This window comes from Pteropus medius, unplaced genomic scaffold (assembly GCF_902729225.1).
Source record: "Pteropus medius unplaced genomic scaffold, Ma_sr-lr_union100, whole genome shotgun sequence".
Taxonomy (NCBI): domain Eukaryota; kingdom Metazoa; phylum Chordata; class Mammalia; order Chiroptera; family Pteropodidae; genus Pteropus; species Pteropus medius.
This window is the reverse complement of record NW_024354911.1, coordinates 15,743,445-15,767,741: the sequence shown is the minus strand read 5'-3', so window position 1 is coordinate 15,767,741 and position 24,297 is coordinate 15,743,445. Positions and strand designations below refer to the sequence as shown.

At 34.3% G+C, this 24,297-nt stretch overlaps 1 long non-coding RNA gene and 1 pseudogene across 1 annotated transcript in view; both read left to right on the top strand.

The window, feature by feature from the left end:
• Positions 1–1,743: 1,743 nt before the first annotated feature.
• Positions 1,744–1,862, top strand: LOC120597978 (uncharacterized; annotated as a pseudogene).
• A 1,973-nt stretch (positions 1,863–3,835) lies between these two features.
• LOC120597862 (uncharacterized) overlaps positions 3,836–24,297 on the top strand; it is a 35,678-nt gene continuing 15,216 nt past the window's right edge. Inside the window, exons 1-2 of the long non-coding RNA XR_005651460.1 lie at positions 3,836–3,874; positions 11,301–11,461. This is a non-coding gene — a long non-coding RNA (uncharacterized LOC120597862). The remainder of the gene's footprint in view (positions 3,875–11,300; positions 11,462–24,297) is intronic.

Here is a 24,297-nt window from a genome sequence, read left to right as displayed (position 1 = left end):
TGTAGGATATGATCTCTCCTTCCTTCATTTATTAATTTTCACTTGTTTTCAGACTTGATCTCAATTGCATCTTCTCTAGAGAAGCCTCCATTATCTTCTTGACTATACCCATTTCCCTCTTGTCTGCCCTAATAGTACCATAGACTTTGTGTTGGCAGTATTTATCAGAGTGGCAGTTTTATATTTATTTGTATGATTATTTGATTGATGTTAATATTACTCATTAAAACTTATTCTTCATCAAGACATAGGGTATTAGTTTCCCCTCACCGTTGTATCTCTGGCATACAATACAATGCTGAGTACATAGTAAATTCCCAATGAATATTTGTTGAATGACTGACTAAATGAATAAAGTGTTGTTCTGTTTCCTGCAAAATTAAATCCAAGGTACAGTCCTCCTTTGCTCTCATCTTCCATGAGCAGCAAGAAAATACATATGAGCAGAGCATAAATTGAACTTTACCTGCTTTAGCCAAGTAGTTTGGAAAACTTCCAGGATATCAAGATACCAGTCATAGCTTTCAGAAATCAGTGACTTCCTGCAGCAGTTCTTAGTGACCTACTAGTGCTGACTCTTGCCCTCTGAAAATTATATCGTCCCCAAGCAAATGCCAGAATGCTGTCTGTAATAGTTGGACTCCAACTGCAGTCCACTCTAAATATACTCAGGTGCCATTTAACTTTAAATTTCTATCTAAAAATAATCAGGTTGTTGAACCACAGAAGAATAATGCACAATTTAAATTCAGGTTCCAAGTGGCATCTTGATGTTTAAGAATAAGCCATCTGGCCTTTGTTTTCTGACATTAAAAAACCTGTCTTGTTAAGAGGCACAAGTTATAGGCAATCCAGAAATAACATCACACATCAAATCTGACACTGACACTGAGAGCAGCCAATATATTATATAACATACATATATATCTGTATGTACATATATGTATATATATACAAAGATATGTATAATTATACATGTGTAATTATTAAAATATATATATACATGTTTGTAATTGTTATACATACACATGTGTAATTATATATTATAATATATAATTTATAGTTGTGAGGCTTTATTTACAGATAATAATGTATGTAATTAAATCTGACACAAGGACAGAATATATATACATGTGTAATTATTATTATTATATATTATAATATATAATATATATTAATATATATTACTCTGAGGCACAAATTATAGACAACCTTGTAACATCACACACCAAATATGACACTAAGGGTAGCCTATATATACATATGTATATACATACATATGTGCATACATATATGTGTGTAACCACATGTGTAATTATTACATATACATATGTGTTGTATATTATATGTGCATGTGTGTAATTATTAATATTATATACACATGTACACACACATATGTGTAATTAAATCTGACATTAAGAGCAGCCTATACATATATACACATACGTACACACACACACATACACATATATATATATATATATATATACACACACACACACACACATGTGTAATTATTATTCACACTTTATATTTAAAAAACTTATCTTTGGCAACACTAGACTTTATTGTCACTTTTTAGTCTTAATACTATGGCAATAGATTATGGCAGAGAGGATTTTAAAAAGCACTTACCTTTTAGCAACTTTAGTAAAGTGAGTTCTCCTAACTCTATCCCCAAATCTCTTTTTTAAAGTTTCCAAAATGACCATGAGGTTGTGCAGATAAAATATTTTGACTTTAGTCTATGACCATGCCACCTTGAACAAGCCCAATCTTGTCTGATCTCAGAAGCTAAGCAGGGCTGGGCCTGGTTAGTACTTGGATGGTAGACCACCTAAGAAGACCAGGGACTGTAGGCATAAAAAATAAAAAATAAGGGATTCTAAGCTGGCAAAGTCCTTGCAATCTGTGAGGTCAACCAAGGGTTGCCTCTCCTAAAATATTAAAAAATATATATTTTGACTTTAGAGTACCATATTTATGCATCCTTATTATAAATATCCTCACAGTATTTATAGCTATGGCAAGAACACGGTCCATTAACAGATGCTGGCAGTTAACAGGACGTATACAATGGCAACACATCTATGTTGTAACTGGGCCACGGCCTGCCGTGGCAGCATTGTCTGCTGTCTCTCCACAGCCCTGTTAGCGAGTGCTGCTCAGGGCCACGCAATTGAACCATAGAGAATTGTCTTCTCCTATGTTTCAGTGTAGACAAAACATTACTTGATCTAAACTTGCCTCTTTCAGACCATGTGAGTGAAGGAACAAATGCTTGCTTTAAATGAGAGGAAGTGATCAAAGTAAATGGTTTGGATAATATGGCTTTGAGTACTGATTTAGTCATTGACTTAATCAGGAAGAGAAATTATTGCAGAATATGTTCATGTGCAGTCCTGGATTTCCTAAATTAATGAAGACTCTCATTTCCATTTTCAAAGAGCCCTGCTGGGTATCATTCCTGTTTCATGTCACATTGTGGCTGGATTGGTAGTGAATTGGCACTAATGGGGTAGAGAGAAGGTGCCAGTCAATGCTAGAGTGTCCCAGGAAGTAAGAGCGCTAATAGAACATCTGGGTTAGAGAAACAGCTGCTTTGGGAAGACGCTGATCCTTACAAATTGAGTGATAAAAGTCGGTGAGTCAGAACTTATATTATCATGTATTTCATAATAACTTTCCAGCACAGTATTAGGGTAGTGTGCCAGGAATGCTATTTACAGAGGAACCATTTGTACTTCATTTTATTTCACTTTGCCTCCATTGCATTGTGGGAAAACTTGTGCAGAATTTTTTGAAAAAGACGACATTTTAATAGTGAACTTAAGAAATAATATTGAAAATTGAATCTGTAGTGATGTAAAAGTCTGTGTTTTAAATTAATTTTCTTTGATGGAGTAAATGAACATTGATGTGAAAGGGGCTTTTTACTACAAAATGATAAAATCCTGTAACAACAGTGGCTATTTCTGGCTGGAGGGTTGTGGATGATTTAAAATTCTTCCTTTTTGTTTGTTTTTATTTTCTAAATGTTTTATTTGTAATATAAAACACATATATATGAACATACATGTATGCAATCATATATGTGTGCACACATACACAGTTACATATATTTAGGTGAATATTTTCCTCAGGCAGAACTGTTATTTCAAAGGAACATCTATTTTTACACTCTGGAATTCCATCTGAGAAGTGTTTATGGGATAAGAGAAATAGAAGGGAAAAGAAAGGATAGAATAAAGCAGGAGATTTCACCTCCTTCCTTGTCTGTAGCTGTTGTCTGAGTTGGGCTCTGAGCTCCCATCTCCCTCTCTATCGTACCTGGCTTAGTTATAGGAATGTCACTTTGCAACTTTGATATTCAAGACAGGATAAATTAATGACTTGGCATACTGATGACATTCTGAGATCTATATGCTTCACAAAGACCTTCACTTGTGTGCTTCATGAACTTTCCTTAGCAAAGTTTGTGGTCTGTTGCTGTCATGGATATTGTTGTTTGCTTATAGAATAGTCGTCTCCTCGACCTTAAATGTTTCCTTGCTAATGAAACCCAGTGTTCATTCAGGTATCGTGTGGCCGGCCACATTTTAGTCAAAGTCAGTAGTGATCATTCTATTCCTCTTGCCAGCTATGGTGTAAGCATGGACATGTGACACAATCCTGGCTGATTATGTACAAGTGAAAGTTCATTGGAGGGCTTTTGGGAAATGTTTCCTTAATCTTAAAAAAGAGATATCAAATAGTGGCTTGGGTTTTTTTTCCTCTATTTGAATATTGTCGTATGAGGATGAAAACCATAGAACTGCTGCAGTCATCTTGCTGCCATAGCAGAACAATGGACAAAGTCAACATGCTGAAGAAGGTAGGAGAGAAAGATGGGAAAGGCTTGGGGGTCTCTGTTGATATTGCTCTGCCCCTGAGACCTTCTACCTTTAAATTCCTCATGATGCAATAAGTTTGCTAAATGTTTTATCCACTTTCTTTTGTTGTTCGATCTCTTATTTATAGCTGAAATCATGGTTCAACTTACAATCATATTTCAAAGTGAGTTTTTTATTTTCTCTCATGCCTCAAAAATAAATGATAACCTCTACTTGGATAAAGGCAGTATTGACTTCTGACCCATAAAATGCTCTATTTTAAGGAAAAGGAATACGCAAACACAAACACGCACACCCACACACATACCCTGCTGAGTGCTTTAAAATAACTGTTTAATGCTTCATTCATGTTTGGAGTAAGATTTTGGAATCAATTGAAATACCTTCTAATACAGGGATACTTGAATATGGTATATAATAGACAATGGAATACTAGGCAATAGGTCCATATGGATTTATCTGGAAAGATCTTCAATATATATTTTAAGCATAAAGTTGCATACCTACATGTGCAATAAATTATTTTACATTTATGCATATGCATAAATGTATTTGTGTGAATAAATTATATTTTCATTTATATAGATTGATAAATAGATAGAAAAAGTTCCAGGAAATTTAACAATAAATAGATGATAGTGGTTCTCTATTGAGAAAAGGAGCTAGACTGGGGGATGCAAAAGGGATGTTTAAAAGTTGTACTTTATATATTTAAGTAATATTTAAATTTTTACTGAAATAATTTCTTTATGTATTACTTACGTAATTAAAACAAAAAATTCGCATCAGGTTAAAATGTTTACAATTGCTTTTAGCCCTGTGATTATTCCCACTTAATCCATTAAGTGTGATTATTCCCACTTAATCCATTAAAATATTTATTAATATTTTGAACAATACATAGCACCTCCCTTTTGTGGGACTCTTCTATTGTGTACAGTTTACAAAGGGTGAGTGTTTTCTACCTTCAAACTTCTACTTCTGGTCTCTAATTTGAGGAGGGTCCAATACCTGGTTCAGTCAGGAGTAGGAAGGGCTTGTTCCTGGAGCTTTTATGTGAGAGATACAAGGTGAAAAGAATGTTTTGGGATCAGACTGATCACAGAAGGGACTCAAGAACCAAATTTTCTTGTGGTAGGGCATAGACTTTTTATGATCCACGCTACACAACATTCAGACCTCTTTGGGTTTCTGCTACCTCTCCGTTGGAGCCCCCACTGTCCTTCCTCTCTTTTTGCTGGATAGCTGAGCTTACTTTTCTTGCATGCAGCCAAAAACTGACTGATACAACTAATATTAACTACAACAGACGTGTCTCTTTTTCTATGTGAGATGATCAATAATCATTAGGAACATCCTATGGGAAAAGACTATTTTTGGAATATAAATGTCCACAACAAAGTTTTAATTTGTGATTTATACAACAGCAAGCCAACTTTGGAGCTTTCTCTAGTTAATCACAATAATGATGATGTATTGTTCTTTTCCATCCCTCAGGCTACTTTCACTTTTGATTATATGGAGAAGGAACAGAATTCATAAAGATGTAATGAATCGAGATTTTTGCCTGAAGTTTAACTTTTTTTAAAAAAAAAAATTCTATTTGTAACTTCTTTACAGTTGTAAACTATGGACCTAGAGAATGATTGTCATTGAGTTTAATTCCTGAAAAAGAACTCAGTAGTTGTTTGGGAACATACTTTCATTTTATAGCTAAGAAACCAAAGCCCACAGTAAAGACACTTACCCCAAATCAAACGCTATTTAAAGGCAGAAATGGGCTTAAAATTCAAGTTTTCTGAATCCTAGTCCAAAGTTCTTTCTCTAGATGATACTCTCCAACGTTTCCACAATTAAAATAATGAAAGACATAATTAAAAAGCCACTTTGCTTTGAAAAGAATCGAAACATATTTATAATAACGCTTTTCAGACTATGGCTCAATAAAAACCCACCCAGCATTTGCTTCACTTACCACTTATGTTGTTTTGCTTAACAAGTTATAGGAAACTCTGCCTTTAGATAAGAAATGGGAAAAAGTAAAACATAATTTTAGATGTTTCTTTTTTTCAATCCTTTCCTAAATTCTACATGTCAAATGTGTTCATTTCCCTAGTGTAGTAAAGGTATAAACAAGCAGAAAACCCATCTCTGAGATGTTACCTTCTTTCTAAAAGCACGATTGTAGCATGGGCTTCTGCTTGGTGCAGCAAATTGGAACAGTTTTAGTGTTTTGGGTACTGTCTCCAAACTTCCAGGTTTTGCTTTTTCATATTCTTCTTCTTTTGTTTATGTTGTGCTTCCCGAATGAAATTGTCCTCTCAGAGAGGGCTTTCAGCGGATGAGTTTTGTTGGTTTTACTTTCATTCGACAAACATGCACTGAGCAGCTACGATGTGATCTGCATTAAGATAGGGAATTAGTGGCCCAAGGATGAGAAATCCAACACCTGCCCTTAGGAAACTCTCTATTTGGAGCAAGCATTTTAAGGTGACAGGCGATAAGAAATGATATACAACAAAAGTAGGGTACTATCATTCCTAGAAAATCTATGATATCTTTAAGAACCCAGATTAAGGAGTGCTAAGAACTTCTAACTAGGTTTTACTTTGGGCAGTCTAGATGTGGCTCTACAGTAGTCTGTGAAGACAATTTTACTGATAATTTGGACAAAATACATTTATTTCTATAATTAATAATGAAATTATCCTTAACATTACAAATTGGTCATTCAATTTCCAAGATAAATGGAGTCTATGTTTTCAGCAAATGTAGATAAGAAAATGCTTTGAGCAGACCATTGTAAACCAAATGGTGGCAAATGGGCTGAAAGCTCTGTGAAGATTAAAGGAGAATGGGCAACATAAAGATTATAGAGTAATAGGGTTGATAAGCTATGGGCTTAAAAATCTCCTTTGTCCTGGGAACAATATTGGAAGGCTCTATGTTTTTTATTGCTGTTACAGATACATTTATTTATTCAATATATTTCTTTTGAACCTAACTTTGTGTCAGGCACTGTTCGAAATACCAGAGATACAATAAAACAAAAGTGCTTGTAATTGTGGGACTGCATTTTTGTCCTTATTGCTTAAGACACTTTAAATTAATTGCTATACACTCAGGATAAAATCCAATAACATTAGTACAACATACAAGGCCCTGATAATTTCTTTGGCTCTTGAAACCCTCATTTTCTTACTCTAAGCTCCAGCCATGCATAGCTACTTCCAAATTCTGAAAACAAAGAAAGAAAATTCTGTCCAAACTTTATATTTCTGCACATATTCTTCTTTCTGCTGTGATGATCTTTGCAACCCCCCAAATCCTACTCAACTTTCAGGTATCAGCTAGCTCAAATGTCAGTTTCTCAAAAGCTTCTCCTGATTTCCAGAACAGTCTCTTCTGTGCTCCCTTAACACACATCACCACACTCTATGAAAATTGCCTCTTTATCTGTTTGTCTTTCATTCTAGACTAGAGAGCCCTTGGGATCATGGACTATGTCTTGTACATCATCACATCCCAAGTGCCTCACGTGGTGCCTGATACCTAAATATTTGCTTAAAATGAACAAAACATGAGGAACCAATGAGAGGTTACCACCTAAACAATTACATCAGCCATAGGATTTTTTTTTTAAAAGAATTCACAGATGATTAACTATCTATTACCTAAATCAAGTATCAAATCTCAATCACAAATGTTTCATCAATGGATTAAATATGTTGTAAATTACAATCATATGCCAGGCTACAGTTAAATGCTGTTGTATCTTTAGGGAGACCAGCCTCAAGGTGGAGGTAGAAAATTAATATAATTAGGGAGCAAGCTTGAAAAAAAACAATTAGAAAAAAATCTGTACAGGATATATTTAGAAGTTCTTAAGTATGTGAGGCAGATTATGCTCATTGTTGGCACTCAGCAGAGAGACCAGAGACATGAGCAATCTCTAAAAGCTTTTTACATATACTATTTCATTTAAACTTTAAGCTACCCCCATTGTGGTAGTTACTGCTATTATACAGAAAACAGAAGCACAGAGAGGTTAAGGGTCTTGTTCAAGATCACACAATTTGTGAATAATGGTATCAGGATTCAAGACTTGCTCAGCTCTAACTTCATGTTTCCTCTTGAACATTTTATTGGGGATGAGGACATCTAGCTTTTGAACTGTGGCACAATTCTAAGCACCTACTTTAAAAAAAGAACATACTCAGAACTTTTGCCTCTGTGCATGTTAGAGTAACTAAGACAAGACTTCACCATAAACAATAAGAAAACCAGAAGAAATATATAAAAGAACTGTTTGCAAACATTGGACATCAGGAAATGCAGAAAGGGAAAGCAAATGAGGTAGACCACACATTTTTCTTGGCTTTCTGCCTGGAGATATTTATGGACCACAGTACAAGAAAGGGACCCAACCAGAACACAATGGTCTCACTAAGTTGAGAAGAAAAAGATTCATGAGTTGAGGGAGGCTGAGGTGGCTGAAATTTTCAGGAAAAATAGCAGAGAAATAACTTTAGAAATTTGCAAGAAATCCTTTTGATCCTGCTGCTAAATACTCGGCCACAGACGATGTTGGAAAAAGAACAAGAGGAAGCTTTCAGCTGAAGCAATTTTCATAGTTTATAGGAGGCTGGAAGACATTTGAGTTCCAGAGTAGAGTTCTCAATGAACACTTGGGACATTCAATAGAGACCCAAGAAGGCTCATGTTTTAGTGGTAAATCTAAATTAGACTCATCCTAACAGCATTTAAAATACAAAAACAAACAAATAAACCCTAAAAATAATCAAGTTGATTCATAAGTAACTTAACTATCTGACAGAAAAAAGTTCAATACTTTTTAAGAAAGAAAACAAACCTGGAACTCAACAACATAAAATTTAAAATGTCCATCTCATAATTCAAAAAATATAATAAAGAAACAAGAAAGTGACTTATTACCAGGAGAAAAGGTGAGCTACTATAAGCAGACAGAAACAATATAGATGTAAAATTAGAAGACTAAGACTTTAAAAGATAGATAGACATTGAAGGAAAATATGAACATAATGAGAGAAAAATGGAAAAAAAAAGACCCAAGTAGAAATTGTATAGCTGAAAAATACAGTGTCATGAATGACAAATGCACTGGATTGTATTAAAAGAGGTGAACACTGTAGAAAAAAATAAGACCAGCAAACTTGACGACATAGAAATATATATATTATATATTATTATCCAAAATGAAGTCCAGAATGCAAAATGTCTGGAAAAAAAAAAAAGTGAACAGAGTCTCTGTGACCTATGGGACAATGTAAAGCAGTCTAAAATATGAGTCAATAAAATGCTGGAAGGAGTGGAGAGAGAGGAGCACAAAATATTTGAATAAACAAAGAATTAGAAATTTCCAAACTTGGTAAAAATTATAAATTAATAAATTTGACAAGGTTAATGAGCTACAAAGAGGATAACACAAAGAGAATCACACTAAGGTATATCAAAAACAAATTAATGAAAATCAACGATGAAGATAAAATTCCTTAAAGACTATGTAAGTGGGGGAAAAAAAAACACATCACATGTAGAAAAATGATAAAATACTGTAGACTTCCTATCAGAAATAATGCCAGCCCTAGGACTCTAGAAAACATCTTCAAAGTTTTGAAAGTAAATATTATTCAATCTGTAATTCTATATCCTGCGAAAAGATCCTTGGACGATAAAGGTCAAATAATGACATTTTCAGACAGATAAAAGTTGAAAGAAATTTGTCACCAATAGACCTGTTTGAAAAAAAAGTTAAAGAGATTTCTTGGGCAGTACATACAGAGAAGCCATTATAGTGGTTGGTCATGGAATTTACGTCAAGAAAGGGAAGGAGAGAAGATGTCAAAGGGACAGGGCAGAGGCAGATAGCAATAGATTGGTTGTCTAGATAGCATTATGAGAATGTTCAAACGAGGTTCTTGAAGGAATCAGGTTAAAAATAGAGATTATCAAAAGGTAGTATGCATGAAATTAAAAATATTGAAAGATCTATAGTTGATGATGAGGAGGTTCACAGTAAGGTCCATGAGTGTGGAATTTCTTTTAAAAATGAATGCATGTAGAAATGATACATAACAAGAGATACATCCACAAAGGTGCAATTTTAGTCATCCTGACAAAAAGGAGGCACCCTCTATCTTTTATTACCTACACAACTGCTGATTATTCCTACAGGTACTTCTTTCTGGCCATCATCTGCTACGACTTTTACTTACTGTCTCAGGCTCAAGGGCAGTGGTGGGCTACCTTCCAGTTTTGACTTTGCAGTAACTATTTTCTAGTGGGGATGAGCTTTATAAAGTAATATAAAAGCTGAATTCTATAGTATTTAACTGAATTGTTAAAATTTAAAAAAAAAAGCTTTCATAGAGAAGAGGAGACAGAGATAAAAGCAGTTTTCAAAAGTGCTGTGGGGACACTGTAATTCCAGTTAGACCCATAGGCCATCACCTTGGCAAACTAGTGGACAACCATTCAAACCTAATGTCACTAGGGACGTGTTTGCCGTTTTGACTAAGTGGTGTGGAGTGACTCCTCTTCAACTGCAGGTCACTGTGATTTTTTTCTCTGAGAAATTGATGGATTGCTAACATTGGGTGAAACGGGCAAAGGCTGGCCTCATGTACAGCTCTGTCAAGTGTTTTTGAAACTTTCTACTTTCAGGCTAATTATCCATAGACTTCTTCAGGATTTATGTATATATTTTTCTAAGCTGAATAACAAAATAACGCATGAGGAATAAGGAAGTCTATTCTAGAATGAAAAGAGAGAAGAATAGAAATTTTTGAGAATTTAAGAATAGATTTTAAATTAATTCGATTACTTCATTTCCCCCAAATTATGATTCTAATCCTTCGGAAAAAGAGTTTTTACCCACCAAGAGAGTGTAAACAATAAAACGAGAGACGGGCCTATTTTCAGTAACCCGCAGGTAGTTCCTCCTAAATGTGACCCGTCTAAATTCTACCCTTCATTATAGAGATTGCTCAGGATTAACTTCCTCAGTGAATTCTTCTCCGGCTATTTCAGTTTTCTCTGGTCTCTTTCCTCTGAGTGCCAGCAATGAGCATAATCTCCACACCTAATTATGCACTTCTAGATTTATCCTGTATTGCTTTTTTCCTAATTGTTTTGTTTTTAAGCTTGCTCCCTAATCGTATTAGTTTTCCCTTTCCAACATGATGCTGGCCTCCCCAGAGACACAACAGTGTCTAACTGTAGCTGGGCACGTAATTGTAATTCACAACTTATTTTTTTCCATTGATGAGAAACTTGTGATAGAGATTTGGTATTTGATTCAGGTAGTAGACAGTTAACTAACTGTGAATTTGATCTCTATCCCCATGATTCCTCCTGGACCATCAGCACCTCCTGGCACTGGTTCTCCTTTCCGGGTGATGGGGCTCAGAACCTCTGCAAGTACTGCTGGAGTGCACAAATGTGCCTTGTGGGAAGTGATGCTGAGGAGTCTTTGAACTGATCTGGCTTTGAAGCGCTGATTTCCTGGTCCTGAATAGGGCTTTGAGGTAAGATTGAAAAGTCTGATATACCTATAGGGACTGTCTCTATTTGATTCTTGTAGTGTCCACATTTTATTAGAAGCTTTCTTATGGGTTATCTTATTTGATAATTATAAGTACTCAACCAGATCGACTGGGTATTTTTGTACTCATTATATCTCCATTAAGTTTCAGAAGAGGGAAAGTTCAAAGCTAGGCAGTGATCTGGCAATACTAGAGACATCTCCTGAATTCCAGTTAAATCATCTTCTCACTAGACCTGGGAGGTTATTGAGAAGAATTAAAAGGTTTCTTAAGGTGCTTTAAGTTACTTTAGTAGGTGTGAAATGAAACTCCCTGAGACAGGCCTAACAGCCAGAGGTCTCCCAGATGTCCAGAGTCATTTCATCAAACCTGACATCCCTTAAATTAGTGATGATACTGAAGGTGTCCTTGCTACTATTTAATTTGGAACAATAGAGCAAGGAGGTGGTCTCTGAGAGGAATCTGGGAGACTCCTGGAAGGTAGGAGCCATGCAGTGAAAATTTGTTTGCTACCTCAAGCTAGAAAATATCCTGTGATTGGGTCCTTTGATTTTGACAATGAACCTGGATTCCAGTTTCCTAGCTCATTCTTAGGCTCAGAAAATATCCAGCTGAAAGAAGCAGAATATTGGTCACTGCCCTGGACATTGTGCATAGAATGGGGAACTTTCTGGTCTGGTCCCCAAGAACTGTCGCTTTAAAGCCTCGCAAGTTCAGACCTGAAGATTCATCACTGTGAGTGTGTTGAGAGCCTTATGACAGGCAGTTCTGTAAAGTGAGATCCCAGAGTTCAACAGTGGAATATGTTAGAAAGGGAAACACTTTATTGTGTGAAGAAACATACCCTTCAGCAAATCTGTTAACTTTATTTTAACCTGGACCCTTTCCTTCTTGAATATAATAAAGCCTCTGAAATGATTGTACTTGGTGAGAGGGTCTCTTCTGTCATTTACAGTAGCAGAGAATTCACAGAGTAAGTGAATTACTTTGGTTTTCAATAAAAATGTTAATGTCTACCTTAGATGTGAACAAAGGGCACTGCATTTCAATAATGAGACGATCAAATCTGTAGGGGCTGAGATAGAGTGTGTGGCACTGCCGCCAGTTATTGAGAGAAAAAAAGGAGGGAGGGAAGAAGGGAGGAAAGGGAAGGGAGGGGAGGGAAGAGAGGGAAGGGAAGGGAACGTAGGGGAAGAGAAGAGAAGGGAAGGAAGGGAAAGGAGGCAAGGCAAGGTGAGGCAAAGAGGAGTGAAGAGGTATTAGGAGTACACGTGAGCGCAGAGAGGAATACAGGTAAGCATAGAGAGGAAGAAAGACTTGGAGATGTGCAGGCCTTTAGAGGAACTCAAACTATGCAAAATGGGATTAAGAAGACAGCAAATCTAACTGCCTGCATTACATAACATGTAATGCTGTGCTAGTAGTTTTCTCTCCTGAAGTACAAGATGGCTGCGTGTGCCTTTCTTCTCTGACTCAGATACATGGACCCCTGAAAATTCTCTTTGGCCTTTCTCTCAGCAGTCATAAAAAGACACTTTAGAAAATAATGTTTTTTTCTTCCATTGCATAAAATACAGGTAGCCATTAATGAAGAGCAGCATAATTTTAACACAGAGAAATGGTCATACCTATCAGCATTATTTTTGTATTTCAAGACTCAAACTGCCTCCAACTAAAACCCACAGTTTATAGATACCTTGTTAATGAGATAGCAAGACTTATTCATACAAGATTCTGATTGAATCATTTTTTCTATATAGTGTTATCAACAATAGCTATCATTTAATGAGAATTTACTCTGTAGGAAGCGCTGTGTTAAAAATAGTTGCATGTAATATCTCTTTAATTTTGAGCAATTTCATAGGTTATTTTACAGATGTATAAACTGAGGCTGACTAAGTAACCTGCCTAAAGTCAAAGAATGAAAAAGAGTTGAGTTTTAGCTCCGGTAGTATGGGGAGGAATCTGTGGAGAAAATTCACCATAAATGGCATTTTCAGGCAGTGTGCTTCCATTTATCTACATAAGACCCAAGAATAGGCAATCCTAGCACTTGGATTCTAGTTAAGGATTTTTTTTTTTCAAAGATAACTTAGGTAGAGCTAATGTCTTAGCTTTATCTTGGAGCTTCACTCATGCCAACTTCATTTATAAGTAGTATAATCATTGTTTTGTGTCAGTGATAGATCTGAATAACTGAATAGTGATTGGCATTCATATAGATGGATCTGAGGCCTTTAAATACCTTTTTCCTTGAAGACTTTGTTCAATCTTGTAATGTAACATATGAAGTGGTCTCATTCAATGAAGTCTATGTGTACTGTGTTCCTTCATACTGCTACTCCAAACAGTTGACCTATTTCAGCTTCTGTAGTTTTCAAGGGTAAGTTATGTAGAAATGTAGGTTACTTATAAATAGATGTACACTATTAACCAGCCTATAATAATTTCCTACACAAAGTGAATTTAATCATTATGCTTTTTAACCATCTTCTCAGCAAAAACTGATACTTATTCTGAGGAAGCGACTAATCAGGTCCTCCAGGGCTCAGTTGAATTTGATAATTCTAACCTTTCTCAAATAAATTTGGTGACTGGAGAAAAGGATATGTGTCTAGAGGTTACTGAAAAGGAAATGAGAAAGGGATCAAGAGACCCAGGAGCCTATAACGACCTATGCCCTTGGATATTATCTCCTGACCTATTTCTGAACAGGTGGATGCTATCTTCTTAAATGTCAAGATTTGAAGAAATAACAACAACAAAAATTTCCCAGGGTGAATATATCCAAATGTCACATTTGAGTTGCAGTAGAAAATAGATAATTTCTGGAAGCATGGTCTTTTTTTTTGCTGTGTGTTTGTTTTAAAATGTTCCTGCTGGCATAGGTTAGAAGGCAAAAATCAAAACAGCTTATAGAACATGGTCATCCATGAATTTTTCATCTACAAAAATGTTTACATACGGTTTCCTAACTACCAAGTAGTATGTCAACCAATATTACCACACCGCGATCTCTGCCAGATGTTGACATTGTCCTCATCTGTATCACATTAAAATTACTTTATTTTATCCCTTACACCTTCTTTAATGGGTAGTAAGATCATACATTCCTGACTAAGCTCTCAGGTGGGATGCTGTGGCAGACATACTCTAAGATGACCCAGTGAGTCACACCCTTGGATAATCCTTCCTGCTGAATTCAGGATGGACATGTAGTAACTTATGATCAATAGAATATGGCAAAGGGATGTCACTCCCTTGATTAAGTTGCATTATATGACAAAGGTGCTGAGACCTCATTCCTGTCTTTATGTGATGTTATATCACTTAGCAGAGCAGAGTGAGAGCTCCTGCTGGCCTGGGAGAAGTAAGCCAGATATTGTGGGATGGCCCATAGAGGGGCATATGTAGCAAGAACCTAGTGAGTCCTCTAGGAGCTGAGGGTAGTCTGCAGCCAACTGTAAGTAAGACCACTAGGAAAAACATTTTCCAAACAACTTGAATAAGCTTCAGTCTTGTGAGACCCGGAGCAGAGGCTCCACCTAACTAAGAATCCTGACCTATGGAAACTGTGAGATAATAAATGTATATTGTTTTAAGTTTGTGGTCATTCATTACACAGCAATAGAAAATGAGTATAGATGATATGGCCCACCTGTCCTATTTATTCTCATTGTCCTGTTGAAAAAAACTGAGTCATGATAGAATTCTAGAGTATTACTATAATTTAAAATGGTTCCAACTTTTAATAAACTTTAAACACTCACTTAGAAGTTACTAGTAAATTATCGGCTCATTAATTGTATATAAAAATGAAAGGCTAAGGAAGGGTAAGTCATTTTTGCATTCAGATGGGATCGAATATAGAAACCAGTTGTGGGATCTCTTTGAATGAGCTAAGGACTCGTGTGGAGAATCACTGCTTTCTATTTTCCCACTTGGGTCTTCTTTTTTGGAAATCTCAGTTGCTAAGCACTATAGTCACAAAACACAAAGATGTTTTCATGATACCAGTTGCTATTTTCTGAGGTTACAATGGATAATGTAATCAGAAGGGGTATTTTATAGAAGAGAGAGGAGAGAGAAATTGTGGACTACGACATTATTCCTGAATAAAGCTGAGGACTCTAATTTAATGCAAAGACCTCTTTAATTAGCTGCTTGTTTCAGTGTTTTAACAACAACAAAAAAATCTACCTGGATTTATAAATTATAAAATTAAAGTATTCTCAAGGTAAAAAAAAGTCAAGCCATACATAAATATACACTAAAATATCTGTTTAAAATATTTTAAGATCTTGAGCCTTTTCCCCACAGGCAACTACTATCATCAGTTTCTTGTGCATCTGTAGGAAATGCGTGATACATTTAGATGTTCACATCGTTTTGGAGCTTTATGTGAACACATATCTTTTTGGAGATATATAGGCGCACAGGACTCACTCTGTTTTTTATCTTCTTTTTTTTGAGTTTTTTTGATTTTTTTCTTATCAACAATGAGCTTACATTGTTTTAAAATAAATTAATATATTACGAGTTAAAATAATTTTAAAAACTTATAATTTTTAAATATCACAATATTGCAAATGTAACTTAAAAATATTACAGATGAAAATATCGCAATTTAAAAATACTGTAATTTAAAATGTATACATATATATTTTTATATACATATGACCCATATTGTGTCATAAGTACTTTGAATGTGTTAACTCATTTAATGTTAACAACAACTCTCTGAAATAGATACTTCTTTTAGCACCACTTCACAGCTGAGGCCACTGAGGCAGGGAGAGCTTAAGGAGCTTGTTCAGGGTCACAGAGCTAGTTAGCGGTGAAACCACCAAGACACTGGCCCTGGCAGTAGAGCCCTAGGGCTCATGCCTGCTTAACCCCCCTAACTATGTGGTACTTAGGTTGCTCCCAGTGTTTTGTTATTGTTGTTGCAAATTATGCCTCTAAGCATTTTTTTTTGTACATTCACAATTGCACACATGTGCAAGTCTATTTGTAGAATAAATTCCTCAAGATCAAATTTCTGAGTTGGAGGATAATGCACATTTTCAGTTTTCATAGATACTGTCAAATTGCCTTCCAAAGAAGTTATGGTAATGTGTACACCCACTGCCAGTGTGTGATAATGTCTTTTTCCTCACAACCTTGCCAAGACTGTATACTATCAAACTATTGCCAATCTGGCAGCTAAAAAAATGCTATCTTTATTTTGCTTTAATTTGCATTTACTTGTCAGAGGAATTGGGCATCCCTCCATCCACTTATAAGCCAAGCCATATGTGTTTATTTTTCAGTGAAATGCCTATTAATCTATATTGTTCTAAAGTATTTTGGGTATTTTCTTTATTGATTTTTAGGAGAGTTCTATATTTTAAGGAAAATAACCTTTTACCTTTGAATATATTGCAAATATTCTCCCCCAATTTGTTTTTTGGCTTTTGTGTTTGTTTATGCTATTTTGTCTTAACCACATAGAAGTTTTAAATTTTCATGAGAGATAATTTACCAACATATTCTCTTATTGGTTTCTGGATTTTCTAGTCTCGATTTTAAAAATTGTTAAACCTCAGGATTTTGAAAAATTGGGACATATATATATATATATATATAATGGTTATGATTTTTATGATTTTTCTTTCAAAGTTTAATCCAGCTGGAAATTATTTTGGTATAAAGAGTGAAAAAAGAATTTACCTTTTCTCTTAGTTTAAATAGCTAACTGGTTTACAGTAGTCCCTTCTTATCCCTAGAGGATATCTTCCAAGACCCCCGGTGGATACTTGAAACCTTGTATAGTATTGAACCTTGTATATACTGTTTTTTCTATATACACATACCTATGATAAGTTTAATTTATAAATTAGGCACAGTAAGAGATTAACAACTAATAATAAAATAGAACAATTATAACAATATAATGTAATAAAAGTTATGCGAATGTGGTCTCTCTCTCAAAATATCTTTTTGTACTGCACGTACGGCATAAATATACTGGACAAAGGGATGATTCACATCCTAAGTGGGATGGAGCAGTGAGAGATTTCATCAAGCTACTTGGAACAGTATGCAATTTAAAACTTATGAATTCCTTATTTCTGGAATTTTCTACTTAGTGTTTTCAGACCACGATTGATCGTGGGTAACTGAGACTGCAGAAAGCAAAATCACGGATAAGGTGGCATGACTGTGTTTATATCTCTGACCTCTTTGTAACCACGCCACCTAAGCCTCCCTCCATTTCCCGTCTGCCTTCCTGATTTTCTTCAGAATTTTCTGGCTATTCTCACATGTTTATTTTTCCCAATTAAAATTTATTTTTAAGATAAAAATTGTATATAAGGTATACAACAGGATGTTTTGATATACATATACATAGTGAAGTGATTACTGTAGTCAAGCTAATTAACATACACATCTCCTCACATGGTTACCATTTGTGTGTGTGTGTGTGTGTGTGTGTGTGTGTGTATGTGCGTGCGCGCGTGGGGAGAGTACCCGAGATTAACTCTTTTAGCAATTTCCAGCATATAATACAGTATTAATATAGTCATCATGCAGTACATTAGATCTCTAGAACTTATCATCCTACACAATTGCAACTTTGTACCCTTTGACCAACATCTTTATACCCTTTGACTATTTCCCCTTTCTCCTAGCCTCTGGTAACTACCACTCTATTCTCTTCTTCTATGAATCAACTTTCTTAGATTCCACATATAAGTGAGATCATGCAGTATTTCTCTTTTATTTCTGGCTTATTTCACGTAACATGATGTCCCCCAGAAATTAAACTTTAAAAATAGTTTTCCTCTTTACCAAAAAAAAAAAAAAATGTTGTTATTCTTAAAGACACAGCACTGAACATTTAGATTAATTTATTGGAAACTGTAATATTTATTATTGAATATTCTTAACTGGGAATAGAATATCTATTTTAATTAGTTCATAATCAGAAAATTTCTAAGTTCCCTTCCCATTTCTTGTTTGTGACCAAGTTGTATGTAAGTGCGTGTATCTGAGTATTGGTATTGATAAATAGGATTTTTCTGTATATTATTTTTCAATCTGTTATAGTTTTTACATAGGAAAGTATTGGACTTTTAAGATATCAATTTCATAACAATTGACCGAAATATTTTGTGGTTTCTTTCCTTTCTTCCTCCCGTCTTCCTCCCCTCCCTCTCTTCCTCCTATCCTTCCTTCCAATTGATTTTCTAGGATTGTTCAGAAATATAACCATATCATCTGTAGAGAATTTTGCCACTCTTTTCCTCCAAAACTTGTATCATTGTTCACTTAAATAATTGAAACATTGAGACTTTCAGAACATTGTTGAATAAAACATTTAAAACTTTATCTGTTCTTGACTTTAATGGGTAAACTGATGTTTAACCATTAAGAGTGCTTGCTGTAGGCTTCTAGTAAATATCTGTTATCAAATGTATAACCAACTGTTAATGGTATTTTCCAGATTTAGTCAGGAATTCTTGAATTTTACTAAATAGTATCTTTGGTTATCTACAGAAATAACATGTTTTTGTTTGTTTGTTTGTTTTTTGGCTTTACCCATTATGGAATATTATATTAATTGGTTTCCTAGTATTGGTTTCCATCAATTATGCTTATATTTCTGAAAAAAATTCTACTTACTTCCAATGTATTGGTCTTTAAATGTGCTATTAAAATGTATTTCCTGTTTTATTTAGAATATTTTTATTGTTATTTATTAGAAACGAGATTGGTCTCTAGTCCATTTTGTGGGCTTTCTTTCCCAAGTTTGTGTTGAAAATTATGCTGCTTAAAAAAAAGTACTTGGAGACTTTTATTTGTTATATTTTGGAACAATATAAATAACACTGAAATGTTCTGTTCCATCTACAGATACTTTTTTATTTTTTGAACTATTCTGGACTTTTTTCATTAGAGAGAAAGTTCTTATTAAACTCTTATCAGAACCTGATCAATTATTAAATATGATTAGTCAATTTTAGCTTTCTGGAATTGATTTTAGTAAGATTTTTTTCTAAAACAGGTAGTTCATCCAGATATTTCAAATTTATATGAAGAGTTTTACAAAATATTTTTGGTAATTATTATTCTCTATTTATTATTTCTAATTTTGCAAATTTATGCTTTTCTTCTTTTTCTTTATGATTTGCTGGCAGATTATTTCCACTGCACCAAGAACCCCCTCTTGTCTTTGTTCATTATTTCTCTTATTATATTTATATTATGGAAGTAACTTCTACTTTCATCTAACTTTTCTTAGGATATTTTTCATTCTGCATTCATTTTTTTCTACTTTACTCAGTTATTTTTAGTATTTTTTCTTGCATAACATGATTTAAATTTCTACTGAGTATTGCTTTAGCAAAGTTACAAAACTTGTGATTGGTAGTGTTATAATTATTATAATTTTCTGCAGTAATGTAGAGGTATTATCAACCCTTCCTTGCTTCCTCATATTTTCGTTATTTTGCTTTCTCTGATTATATAACCATGCATTTAAACATCCTGAAGATCCTATTACTTTATTTATCATCCATAGATAGAAACTGATGACTCTATCCTATGAAAGATGAAGGAATCTCAGTCTTTTTTCTCCTATCTTCTGAAGTTTATTTTCTAAATTTTGTTAGTTGAATTATACATTTTTATTTTACTTCATAATACTGATATCATTATATTCTGTATCTGTAATTTATTTAACATTATATCTACTTTCAAAATGATTCAATGCCTACAGTCACTAATTTTAAAATGGCTTGTCCAATTATTTCTTGTTTTTTTGGACTTTTTAATTCTATTTTTCTCCTCAAAACACATGGTGTTTGTTGCATTTAAAATCAAACTACCTTATTCATGTAATTTCTCGTGTCTTATTTCTTTGGTTTTAGAGTGTGCTCTACTGTCTCCTTCTTATCCATTTTTTACGATTTCATTATTTTATTTTTAATAATATTTTATTGCTACAAAGCAATACATATATGTTGTAGAAAATTAGAAAAAAAATAAACAAAAACAAAACCACAAGATCACATTTCGACCCCCAGATATTACCACTATGAAGATATAGTGCCTATCCTTCAGATATTCCCAACCGTATATAAATACACACATACATAATATTTTCTCTGTCATCTAAAATATGAAAGTTCTTGTTAATAATTCAAGGCCAGCCTGTTTGTATTCCTCCTTTAGTACCTTGCTTTGGCCTGGATGGTGGCATGCTCTCAAACTTGAAAGCTAATAATTTTACCAAATTGTGTACTGTATTTATTGGTCATTCTATAATTTTTCACCAGGATATGTTTATCCTTTTAACTTTCAGTTTCAGAATCTTCTTTATTTCAGTGTTCTGATATTAAAATCAGAAAACATAACAGTTTATAGGCTCAGGTACCTCTGAAAATAATCTTAAAGTATCTTGGACCACGGGAAGAAAACACTGAGACCCTCCACAGGGTTGGCAGCATTGTCATTTCAAACCATATGTAAAGACCATTTTCCAGACCGCTCTACAGATAGAATTATAACTTTATTAATAGTTTTACAACTAGTTCCCTGGTTAAGAAACACAACCAATTCTTTTTCAGTTAGTTCATTTATTTAAAAAGACACCATTTCCAGCTCTTTCTCTTGGCACTTCCCAATTTCTACCATAAATTTTAACTGGTACATACTAATTCGTGAAGGATTTTTGTTTTATTTTATTTCAGATTGTTCCTTTTATTGCTTCTTGTTTTCCTGTTCCTTTCTCTCTCTCTCTCTCTCTCTCTCTCCATGTATGCATATACACATGCTAACACATACAAGCACCCCCATGCAGACACACAGATACATTTTCAATTTTTCACTGTGTCATGAGCACAGTGACAATCTGAGAATTAATACCATTATATGGTACTGCATATGAACTTACTGCATACTCACTGGATAGCTTTCTAAGTATTTGTGAGGTCAATGGAGGTTTCAGTTTCTGTTGAAATTTCCCAGGGAAAGGAAGTGAAACTTCAAATATAATCCATTCTAACGATATTCTAAAAATTGCTTTGGGTTTCCTTTTTTTCCCTTCTCGTAAAGATTCCTAGGCAATCATGGAACACCCATACAACATGAGGATATATGGGAGATGGTGGGAAAAAAGGATTAAAACAAGGCTAACTGGTTTTATAACCCAATTGTCCTTAGAAAACCAGGCTAATGAAATGCACTTTCCCTCTAATGGCTTTCATGTCAGGATATTGCGTGGTTTACCCTGAAGATGCGACGAATTTTTGCTTTACAAATCATTTTGATCTCCTCATGTTGTCACATTCTGTCTAATTTTGCTGAGTTACTGGCTGTACATTGCCTACAGTGATGGAAAGCTATCACTACCCGTATTACCAGGGATCAGAAAATATGACTGAAATCATATCTCTCACTAAGAATGCTGGGACCTAATTTTCCTGCAGTTTAATTAGTATGGGAAAGAGGAAATGATATGTTGCTTTATAATCCCATAGGCTTGACTGTGAAATACCAAGTATAGAATCTGATTCGTTATTAAATGACTGATAGGCAAATAAAAGCATGTGATTTAAAGAAATAATCATGAGGTTTGGGCTCCTTAAAAGGGACTGTTTATGTCTAGGATAATGTAGTCATTTCATCCTTGATTATTTGGTCCAGATTCAAAACAGTTCGTATTGCGGAGACTTCTAAACCTCTGCTACTGAGAGAGAGCAATTCTGTGCCCTTGGATGAAAATCTTTTTTGACAATGGTGCACACACCCACACACATTCATATGCTCATTCACACATACACAGTCACACCCAATGCAGAAACATTGTAGCTTAAATTAGCATTGCTCTTGCTATCATACTATAATGAGGGAAAAAAACTGGGAAATAGATCAGCTTCCCATTTTATTGTTCATTACTGGCTGACTCGAGCTCAAAGCTGACAAGATTAGCTCCCAAGTGGTCCCTTCAAAGTTTGGAGATTTATTTAGGATAAGCATCTGAAAGATTGGATGCTTATCTATACTAGTTAGTCGCATCCAGCCCAAAATCTGTTTAGAAATACGACAAAATTCTTTCCTGTGAGATTAAGCTGGACCTTTCTCTTGTCAGCAAAACTCAAATTGTTGGATTTAAATTTGTGAGGAGTAATTTTCCAGCTTCTTGTAATTTAGCTGTATTCAGGAAGTGACCATTATAACCAAAGTATAATTTACATATTTTCCACTCTTTCTGAAACCTTCTTTGGGAAATTAGAGGATATTGGAGATTTATGTGTATTTTTTATTCTTAATAAATTCAAATGTGATTGGTTTTGTGAAAAAGAACGAATTGAATACCTTAAACCTGTCCATTTTGAAACAAAGACTTTTTATTTATCAGTTTGTTTGACATCACAGAAACACTAAGTAGAGTGCAAACTATTTTAATTCTCTTGAGGATATACAGATAAACGATTTGTAGGATATGTTCCAGTACCAAGGTAATGGCATTATCTTGTTTTGAAGGGACAAAACTTTGGGTGGTTTGAGAACTTTTCTGGGTCAGGGACTGTAGCTTTGGCGAGTCATATATAGAACTCATCTTACAGGGGTTGCTCATATAGATTAATTTTAAAAGCCCAGGATCTTATGTATTATTCATCATAATTTAGTGATGAACCCTCTCCCCACTAGAATCATAGATTTTAATATAATAAAAAATTCAAATAATCTCGTCCAGTAGTTTTCTTAAGATAAAATTTTAGTGTTCAACTTTGAAATTCCCCAAACACACTGAGAAAGAATGGAAAATAACAATAACATGCATTCACTGCCAGTATTAAGCAGATGGTAACATTTTGCTCTATCTGTGTCACTTCTCTTTTTTAAAAATAAAAAAAAAAAACTATGCCCGATGCATCAAACCTCCTCTCTTGTTCTCTCCAGCCCTTTTGCCCAGAAGTAAACTAGATCTTGAAATGCATACGGGTTTTCTAAAATCTTTTCAACACATTTATTTATTCAATTATACGATATGATATTGTTTTAAAATTTACATAAATGGAATCATATTATGAATGTCATTTTGCAAAGCTTTTTCACTCACTGATTTTTGAGATTTTTACCAACACGTTAACATAACATGTTGGTAAATGGAGATTTAATTCACTTATTTTAACTGTATTATATTCCATTTCACATTTGAGAAATGTTAAAATTATTCTCAGGTTCTTATTATTCTAAACAGTGCTTTGGTGAGCATTCTTGCATGTGTCTCCTTGTGCACATATCTCTTGTACTTCTCCGAGGTAAAAAACATGAAACTAGAAGTGGAATTTCTGTCATAGACTGTTTATGTTTTAGATTTATTGGCTCTTGTTCTGTTTCTCTCCATACTGCCTATAATGACTTACATTCACCCCAGCAAATTGCCACCTGGCTAAGAGTTTATGCTCTCAGATTTATTAATTTTTTCCAGTCTGGCAGGTGTGAAATGGTATCTCATTGTAGTTTATCTTGCATTTCCCTGGTTTATTAGTGACAGTGAACATCATCTCCTGTGACTTATCATATGCAACATTTTTTTTACTGGTTTCTTATTCTTCTCCTTATGGTTTTCTATGACTTCTGTCCATATTCTGGATTGTTTACTGATTGATTACATGGGTTCATATCTCTTCTCTTCATGTGTGTCTTACATTCACTTTGTTAGTTATGTCTTTTGGTAACGAGAAATTTATTTTTATATTTTTTTGTGTCTTGTTTAACAAATTCTTATTTTCTCCAATGTCATAAAATATTACGAATTTTCT